Here is an 8,832-nt window from a genome sequence, read left to right on the forward strand (position 1 = left end):
TGCTTCTCCGTCTCCCTCTGCCCTTCTGCCCTTCTGCCCTTCTGCCCTTCTGCCCTGCTCATGCACTCTCTCTCTCTCTTGATTAGACAGCAGGTCACCACTTTCACCCACAGCCAAGACAATTTTGCGACATTTTGCTTGACCTTGAATTATGCTAATTGAACTATGTAATGATAACCACTGCATCGTGATCCTGTGCAAATGGACCATCACTTTAATTCACATAATGTTGCTCTTTTGTTCCTTGTTAGCCCTTACAGTGGAGGTAGGGGCCAGGGAAAGGGGAGTTTGCAGTAAACACTGTTGCAGAGCAGGCTGTGGCCTTTCCTCCCAGCAGGTCCTATTATCACTGGCTTCAACAGACTCTAGTCTGTTGAGTATCAAAGAATACAGATAAATATTTAAATATAAAATTATGCTTCATATTGCTAAGTAACCAATTCAAACATATCCTAGATAGCTGGAGATTTTTGTTTTTTTCACTCCAGTGGAAAAAAGAAAGAAAAACAACAACAACAAACCACATCTCTTTTAAGTTGCTGCAAGAATAACACACACTCACCAGTCTGTCTTAATTTTAATATCCATGCAGAAAAAAACCCATACATATGCCATTTCTATCAATTTAAACTTTGAAGGAAGACTAGTAATTTTCTTCCATGTTCTCTGTTGTAAACATTTATCACTGCGATAAAAACCTTGAAAGTCAGAAATCTAACTTTAAAAAAAAGCATAAATAATAACCTTTAACTAATATAAGTGGCTTAATATTGCCTAAACTGAATGCTAAAAAGTCTGTTTTCAGGCTGCTACCCAAGAGTCTAAGACTTCTAAGGAAAAAAATATTGAATTTCCTTCTCAAAAACAGGGGTACAAGAGAAACATCTGGAACAGCCAGATGTGAAGTCAGTCCTTTACATTTCCTTCTCTTGTATCACCATCATTTACTTAATCCTTCAATCTCACAACCTCCTATAATGCCCATAAAGTGAAGAAAAACTTCATGTTCTCTTTTCCTTAGGATAAAAATTACTCATTGAAGTCAGAGAGGAAAAAGACAAAAAAGATTCCATCCTGTCTAATCCTCTGGGAACCAGTGCAGGACACTCCTTCAAGTTTTAGTCTCTTTTTTTTTCATTTAGTTTTCAATGTCCCCACTTTCATTGAGGCAAACAGATTATTGTCTTACTGGTTTAGTAAGGAGCACTGAATACTGAAAAATATTTCAAACATTTTTTATTAATTATTTTTATTAACATATATTGTATTATTAGCCCCAGGGGTACAGCTCTGTGAATCATCAGGCTTACACAAGTCACAGCACTCACCCTAGCACATACCCTCCCCAATGTCCATAACCCGACCACCCTCTCCCTAACCTCAAACATATTTTTGATCCTGACATTGTACAAGTTAGTCTATTTCTCAGTTTCCAAAACAATAAAGGGAGTATTTTCCACCTACTTTATATGAGAAACGGGAGGATGAATTTAAAAATTTTCATACATTTTCAGCAGGAGGTGCAACTTTGAAGAACTTTTATTTTTACTTTTATTTAAATTCAGTTAGCCAACATAGAGTACATCATTAGTCTCAGATGTATTGAAGAACTTTTTTTTATTTTTATTTATTTATTTATTTATTTATTTGTCATAGAGAGAGAGCACAAGCAGGCAGAAGCAGAGAGAGAAGCAGGCTCCCTGCTGAGCGAGAAACCTGATGTGGGACTTGATCCCAGGACTCTGGGATCATGACCTGAGCCAAAGGCAGCGGCTTAACCAACTGAGCCACCCAGGTGCCCTAGGAACTTTTTTTTTTTTTTTTAAACTAAACTACAGATCTAAGTACTTCAACATCCCATATGATAGGATCAACCAAATGTGGCCCGCCACCTGTTTTTATATAGCCCCTGCGGAGACTGGTTTTTTTTAAATGGTTGAAAAAACAATCAAAAAGTATAATATTCTGTGACATGTGAAAATAATATGAAATTCAAATTTCAGTGTCCACAAATAAACTTTAACTGGAACACAGCCCATGCTCTTTCATTGAAGTATGACAAGGCTCTTCTAGCAGGACTGAGGGCTGATAGAGATGGATGGTCCACAGAGTCTAAAATATTTACTTGCTAGCCCTTTACAGAAAGTTTGCCACTCCCTGCCTTAGGAGACCATACATTTATTTGAATAATACTACAAATTAGGAAAACATTTTTGAAAGTCCATTTTTGAAAATGCTTTCATAGCTATAACATATTCTTTTGACTCTTCTCAATGGTGGCAAACCTTCACTCTTTGATTATGAGTATGAATTCTGGAGATGGTTAAGCCACCTGGAGCCAAAGTTGAGTAAGACTGGTTATCAAGATGAATCAACCAACAAACATGTATTAATAATCTATATATTTACCGGAAGCGAAGATCTCTTCTGGAAAAAAGCATTCTCTGACTTCCAACCACGTGAGGGTATAGTCATTTGTTTTCATAGCTCTGATTAAAGAGAAATAGGCTATATATGCATGGAAATTGAAAGTACAGAGGTGGGGGACACCTGGCAGCTCAGTCAGTTTAGTGTCGGACCCTTCATCTCAGCTCAGGTCTTGATCTCAGTCCTGAGTCCAACAACAAAAAAAGTAAGTACAGAGGAGGAAAAATAAAACTAGAAGATCTACTTTCTTGTGTGGCTGGGAATATGCTATAAAGTTTTTTTTTTTTTTTTTTTTTACAAAGAGGAACTCCAATAATATTTCGGGCAATACTCTTTTGGAATAAATGAGTGACTCCAAAATAAAATTTTATTTTATTCACTTTTTATTTATTTTTATAATTTATTTTGAAGTAATTTCTACACCCAACATGGGGCCCGAACTCACAACCCTGAGATTAAGAGTTGCGTGCTCCACCAACTGAACCAGCCAGGCACCCCTGCCCTCAAAAAAAGTTTAAAAGAACAGGATTCACTGGGTTGTAAAAGTTGCTTAACCTTCAGTTAAAGCCCATCTTATTGATTTATAATCACAAGTTATAAGACAAAATTAGCAACAATCAATCAATCAGTAATCCCTTCCACTCATACAAAGCAAACCATTTATCCCTGGCCCTCTTCTCTTCTAGTTGCATATGCTCTTCCTGAGCAATTTCATCTGCTCTTAAGCCTCCAATTACCACTTACTTGCTAACTCTGAAATCTGAATCACCAATCTCAGCCTCACTCCTGAGACTGGAGGCTCTGGACCCTCCCCTGGCAACTCCACCTGAAGTGTCCAAGACACTTCAAACTCAACATGCTCTAAATGAAACAATGCTCTTCCTCCCACATTAAAACAAAACAAAACAAAACAAAAACACACACACACACACACACACACACACACAAACAAAAAAACCCAGAACAAGTTCCTCTATCCAGTTTCCCAGGCTAAAAAAATGAAGTCATTTACTTTTCTGTTCACCTTCAAAGCCAATCACTTTTTAAGCCCTGTAAATTCTACATCTTCATTATCCTGTCCTCTCCTCTTCACCTCTGTTACATTTTTCCCACTCCAGGCCCTGATCCTCTCTTATCTGGACTATTTCAATACTGTTAGCCTTCTAACTTATCTCTCTATGTTTTACCTCTCTCTGTGCAATCCAGCCTCTGTCCCATACCGCCATGTTATCTGTCTTCATTACCTAAAATCCCCCACTGGCTCTCCATTGTCTTTAGAATTGAGTCCAAAGTTCTAGCATGATCCACAAGCTCTTCACTGTGTGGCACTAGCAGACTTCTTTTTTCTCTTTCTGAGTCGTAACTTTTTACTTACCTACCTCCATATGTTCTTCTATAACACATCCTGCATTTCAAAGTATTAAAACTACCTTTAATACCACATTCTATAGTGAACAATTTTGCCAAACTGGATAGACCTTCATTATTCCAAATGAGAGGCACTGAAACCCCATGCTTACCTCATTTCTAGCAATTTCAGTGATCCTAACCTGGTTAGCAGTCAAGTTCAGAAATTTTCTTTTGCCAGTTTATTTCCAAGCACCATCCCCTTTAGCCCAACCTCTTATCTCCATACACTCTAACCTTTATTTCTTTTTAAATAGACATTAAGATTTTTTAAAATTAATTGATTGGTTAATTTTTGAGAGAGAGAGAGAGAGAGAGACAGACAGAGTGAGTGAGCAGGAGTGGGGGGTGGGGCAGAGGGAGGGAGAGAGAGAAGCAGACTCCCTGCTGAGCAGGGAGCCCTACATGGGACTCCTGCAGGAGCCTGGGATCATGACCTGAGCCAAAGGCAGACACTTAACCAACTGAGCTACTGAGGGGCCCACACTCTGACCTTTAGTCAATAAACTACAACATATTCCTCACAAATACCATATACTTTCACGTAATATTCCTGTTTTCATCCACATCTTCTGTTTCCTTCCCCAACTCAGTTAACTCCTATCCTTTTCTCAAAGCCAGATTCAAATATGGTATCTTCTCTCTAATCTTCCTCCTTATCACACATAGAATTATTTCCCCTCATCATTGTCCCCGCTGAATTCTATCTCTATCTCTGTTAAAACTATTATCACACTGAAATTGTAGGGACTTATTTACATGTCTGGTCATTAGCTTCTTGCCACCAGGAGAGCATTTTCTTTTCTTAATCTAACATTTAACTTATGGTCTGAGTACAGACATTGTAAACTTCTTATTGAAAAATAACCACTTCTTCTATTATGAAGATAATGCCATAATTGCAGTAACTGAGTGATGGAGAGTTTAGAAACAAGAAGAATCCTGTCATTCACCAGAGGGGGAAAAATGCTCTTATATACAAAGTATAATTAAATTGTAGCTTGGACAAACCTCCATCCACATCTTGCAATAGCAGTTTCTTTTTCTCTATGTCTCTTTCTTTCCTTCTTTTTGAAGAAGTTCTTTACAGAACTCTCTTAAACACACATTGGGTTTTATTGGTATTTCACTCACAGAATATGAAACTCCATACAATGCAAAAGTTAGGATTAGGATTTTTGGAGTTTGCCTGGTCTGAATGCTAGCCCTCCTGCCTAGGCTCTTTGATAGGGGATTATTTGACCTCTGTATCTCTTAGTGAGGACACAGAAATAACGATAACCCTCATGGTGCTGTGGTAAGGACTCAATAAACTAATGCACGTAAAGAATTTAGAACACTGCCTGGTTCAGAAGAGGTCCCAATAAATGCTGATTCATGTTATCACCAGTTTTAAAAACAGTTTTCTTGCTACTTATTTTAGCCCACTCGGTAGTGTTAACCTCCCAGAAGGAAGGAATTGTATTCTACTCATACACAAATTCTATGGAAGTACTAAAACTGTGCCTTGGAATATAATAGGTGCTCAATAAATAATGCAACTGTAAGGCTTAGACCTCCAACATGAACAAACTATAAGCTATAGCAAAATTTATACATGGAGTACGTATTTAAAATAATACTTTAAGTAGTTTCAAAACACCTATCTTCCACTGAACTGCTTAAACGTAAAACTTTTAAAGCAATACAAAAATTGTATTCATTAGGAACTTTACCTCTACTCCATTTGACTTGCTCTTAGTATCCAGTGGTCTAAAATTCTTGGGTATAAGACAGATCATTTAAAATACAGTTTCCAGGGGTGCCTGGGTGGCTCAGTGGGTTAGGGCCTCTGCCTTTCGCTCAGATCATGATTGCAGAGTCCTGGGATTGAGGCCTGCATTGGGCTCTCTGCTCAGCAGGGAGCCTGCTTCCCTTCCTCTCTCTCTATACCTACTTGTGATCTGTCAAATAAATAAATAAAATCTTTTAAAAAAACCACAATTTCCAGGTTTAGAAAAGTCTCTTTTCACATAAAAAAAAACTAACATTCTTCCTTTATATCTGTATTTTAAAAAATCTATTGCCACAGTCAATATTAAAAAAAAAAAACAACCCCAACGAAAGGCCAAGAGACACAATTACTACATTTCCTGGTTTCTGCCTGGGAAACTACTTCAGAACACGCCTACAAGTAACCCCAGTGAAAGTCTGCTGGTTACAAACTGCTATTCTCTTTTTTATTTCCATTCTCCCCCTAAAACCCCACATACATTCATATACCAATAGAAAAGAATGTGCATGTCTACAATAAAGGTTGTACAAAAAAAATACAGCTACATATTAATTTTGTTTTGAAGGACTAAAAATTTACTAAGTTTTTTACTAAAAGCAGATGAAAGTCTAGATCTGAAGCAATATTCCCAGCTTACCTTACCAGGTAACTTAAACTATAACTATTTACTTAAAGCAAAAAAGTAGATTATTTGATTGGTACTGAACTTCATGATAAATAATGCAGTAACAATATGTAGATAATATTTTCTATTCTAGAAAAATTCATTGATCAGTTAAAAAATGGACCACACTTCAAACAATAGTGATTTTGTTGGGGTGGGGGGAGCTTAAACAATTTATTTACTAAGTAAACAGAGATTTAGGACTTTATCTAAAACACTGGAGGTGAATCACTAGCTTCGGGGTAAAGGTTTACAGAGTGCCTACTATGTGCCTGGCATTTAGTAGTTGCTTTACAGAATATGCTTAACGCTGGTGCGCAAATTACAATACCTAACATTTACAGACTACTCTCACTAATCTCCTTTGACCCTCAGAGTACCCCTAAGCATGAACATCCCAGATTTACAGCTAAGGAAACAGAGCCCAGAAAAGTCGATTTGACCGAGGTATCACATCTGTTCTGTGGGTCCTGGCCGAGACTCCAGCCCTTGACTCATTATCTAATCATCATCTGCTATACTCGTTACTCAAAAGTTCTTAGATGTTCCATTGTCCAATTTTAACATCAAAATCCTACTGGACAACTTTCAATGCTGTGCTCATCAGATTCTGTTATGAATCAAAACACACAAAAAGCAAGAATGTTTAATAAAAAGTCCATCTTCTGAACCTGTCGACGTTCAAGCTCCCTGGCCAGCCCCGGAGGGCGATAGCCCCGGAGGGCGATAGCCCCGCGCTTCCTCCGCGACCGGGCGCTCCCTCTCCCTGCCCTAAGACTGCCCAGCGCCCAACGTCCCCCGTCCCCGAGGTGAGTGGCGGGGACATGCCCCGCCGGGCCCCTCCACAGCCGCCGGGCCTACGAGCTGGGCTCCCAGGACTCGATGTCACGGGGCGCAGGGTCCGACAACTCGCGCGTCCCTCGGGGCCGGGGAGGAGCTCAGACTGCGGAGCCGACACCTCCGCCGGCCCGCTCCCGCACTGCCAGCCGGACTCCGGACGCCCAGCATGCGACGTCCACTGCCACGAGGGACCGAGGCCCCCGCCTCCGAGCCCGCCCCGGATCGCCCCGCGCCTACCTGCCCTGGGTCTCCACGCCGCCCCCGCGGCCGGGCTGCGAAGCTCTCCGGCTCTCCCCGGACGCGCCAGGTCTCGGCGCTCTCACTCCGGGTTGGCTCCGTCCCGCCCCCGCAGGCCCTGCGAAGGCCCCGCCCCCGGCCGGCAGCGGCCCCACCCCCGCCCGGCAAAGCTCGGTTCTTATTGGCTCCTCTTCCCACCCTTCACGCTAGGGCCCGCCCCCGGCACCGCCCGAAAACCGTCGAGAAGGGAATAGATCCTGTTGGAGTCAGACTCTGGACTAGAACCTTGCCCCAGAAGTTGGTGACCCGGACTCCGGCCAAGGCCTCTAGCCGAAGTCCCATTGCAGTTGCCGTGCCTGCGGTCCTACTGGCCCCACGGTGATGGACCTGAATTTTACATGAAGGTTGACTCTTTCTAGTTTAAGCGAGGAATCCAGATGGCATCTCCGTCAAGGAAAGCATGAAATTCTCTCTTGCCACTGCATTTGCAGTCCGGTGCCAAAGTGAAACGTAGATGCAAATAACGCTCTGAACACCTGAGGTTTGAAGTCCCAGAGCAGGGTGCCTTTGATACTCCCAGTGCCTGAGGTCGGCCCCCACGCCCTGTTGTGACACACGGGCCTAAGCTCTACGCCTGCAACACGCTCGTACTCAGGTATGTGCGTGGCGCTGTGCCTACTGCGAGCGGCAGCCCAGTTTCACTAAGGCTGAGAGTCGGGAGGAGTTGAGCCTGTTTCCCAGCACTAGCTAAACACCCCAACCCACCTCGTCCCGCCCCATTCCGCCCCACCCCACCCCACCCCGCCCCGCCCCACCCCGCCCCGCCCCGCCCCAGCCTCTTGGGTCTGATGACCAAAATCTTCCCACATCTGTTCGCAGAGAGGTACCAAAATAGAAGACTGCCAGAAAGAGAGGTGTTTGGTTACACATCACAGATGACTGTCACAAGCCAATTTAGCCAAGGCAGTGAAAGCTGCATATCCCACACCGTTGTGAAATAGTGAGCTGTGGACAAACAGGAATTACCTTTTATGGTGGGGAAAAAAAAAAGTAACGACAAGACATTTTAGAAATCATATCTTGGTGAGGAAATAAATGTCAATATTGTTTGCATAAATTTTGAATGGTGATCTTCATGGATTACCCCTCTCACCTTCCCCAAGTCTTTCTATATTTAGAAAACTTCCCAAACAGTTGTCTAAGACGAAATTTTAAGCTAGAACGGTATGATTTTACAACTTATTTCAAAATACAAATTGATTTCAGAGTCCAAACTTTGCATTCAAGAAGATTATTTGGCAAAATGACGCCGACTGAATTCCAAGTACCAGATAGGAAACCAAACCTGGCAAGGGTTCTGTGGCTGTAATAAAGGAATTAACATGTATGTATTCTACTGCCCTCTCATGGGTAAGATAGAAATATAACTAATGCTAGTTAATGCCTTTTAAGTTCAAGAATAGAATGTTTAGTTTAGCAATCT

At 41.6% G+C, this 8,832-nt stretch overlaps 1 protein-coding gene across 1 annotated transcript in view; it reads right to left on the minus strand.

Moving 5' to 3' along the window:
• Nucleotides 1-7,453, minus strand: part of LOC111143334 (DENN domain containing 2C) — an 81,171-nt gene extending 73,718 nt beyond the window's left edge. Inside the window, exon 1 of the mRNA XM_022497008.1 lies at nucleotides 7,350-7,453. The gene's annotated coding sequence lies outside the window, so the exon portion shown is untranslated. The remainder of the gene's footprint in view (nucleotides 1-7,349) is intronic.
• Nucleotides 7,454-8,832: the final 1,379 nt, after the last annotated feature.

Source organism: Enhydra lutris, unplaced genomic scaffold (assembly GCF_002288905.1).
Source record: "Enhydra lutris kenyoni isolate GAN:26980312 unplaced genomic scaffold, ASM228890v2 scaffoldscaffold9, whole genome shotgun sequence".
Taxonomy (NCBI): domain Eukaryota; kingdom Metazoa; phylum Chordata; class Mammalia; order Carnivora; family Mustelidae; genus Enhydra; species Enhydra lutris.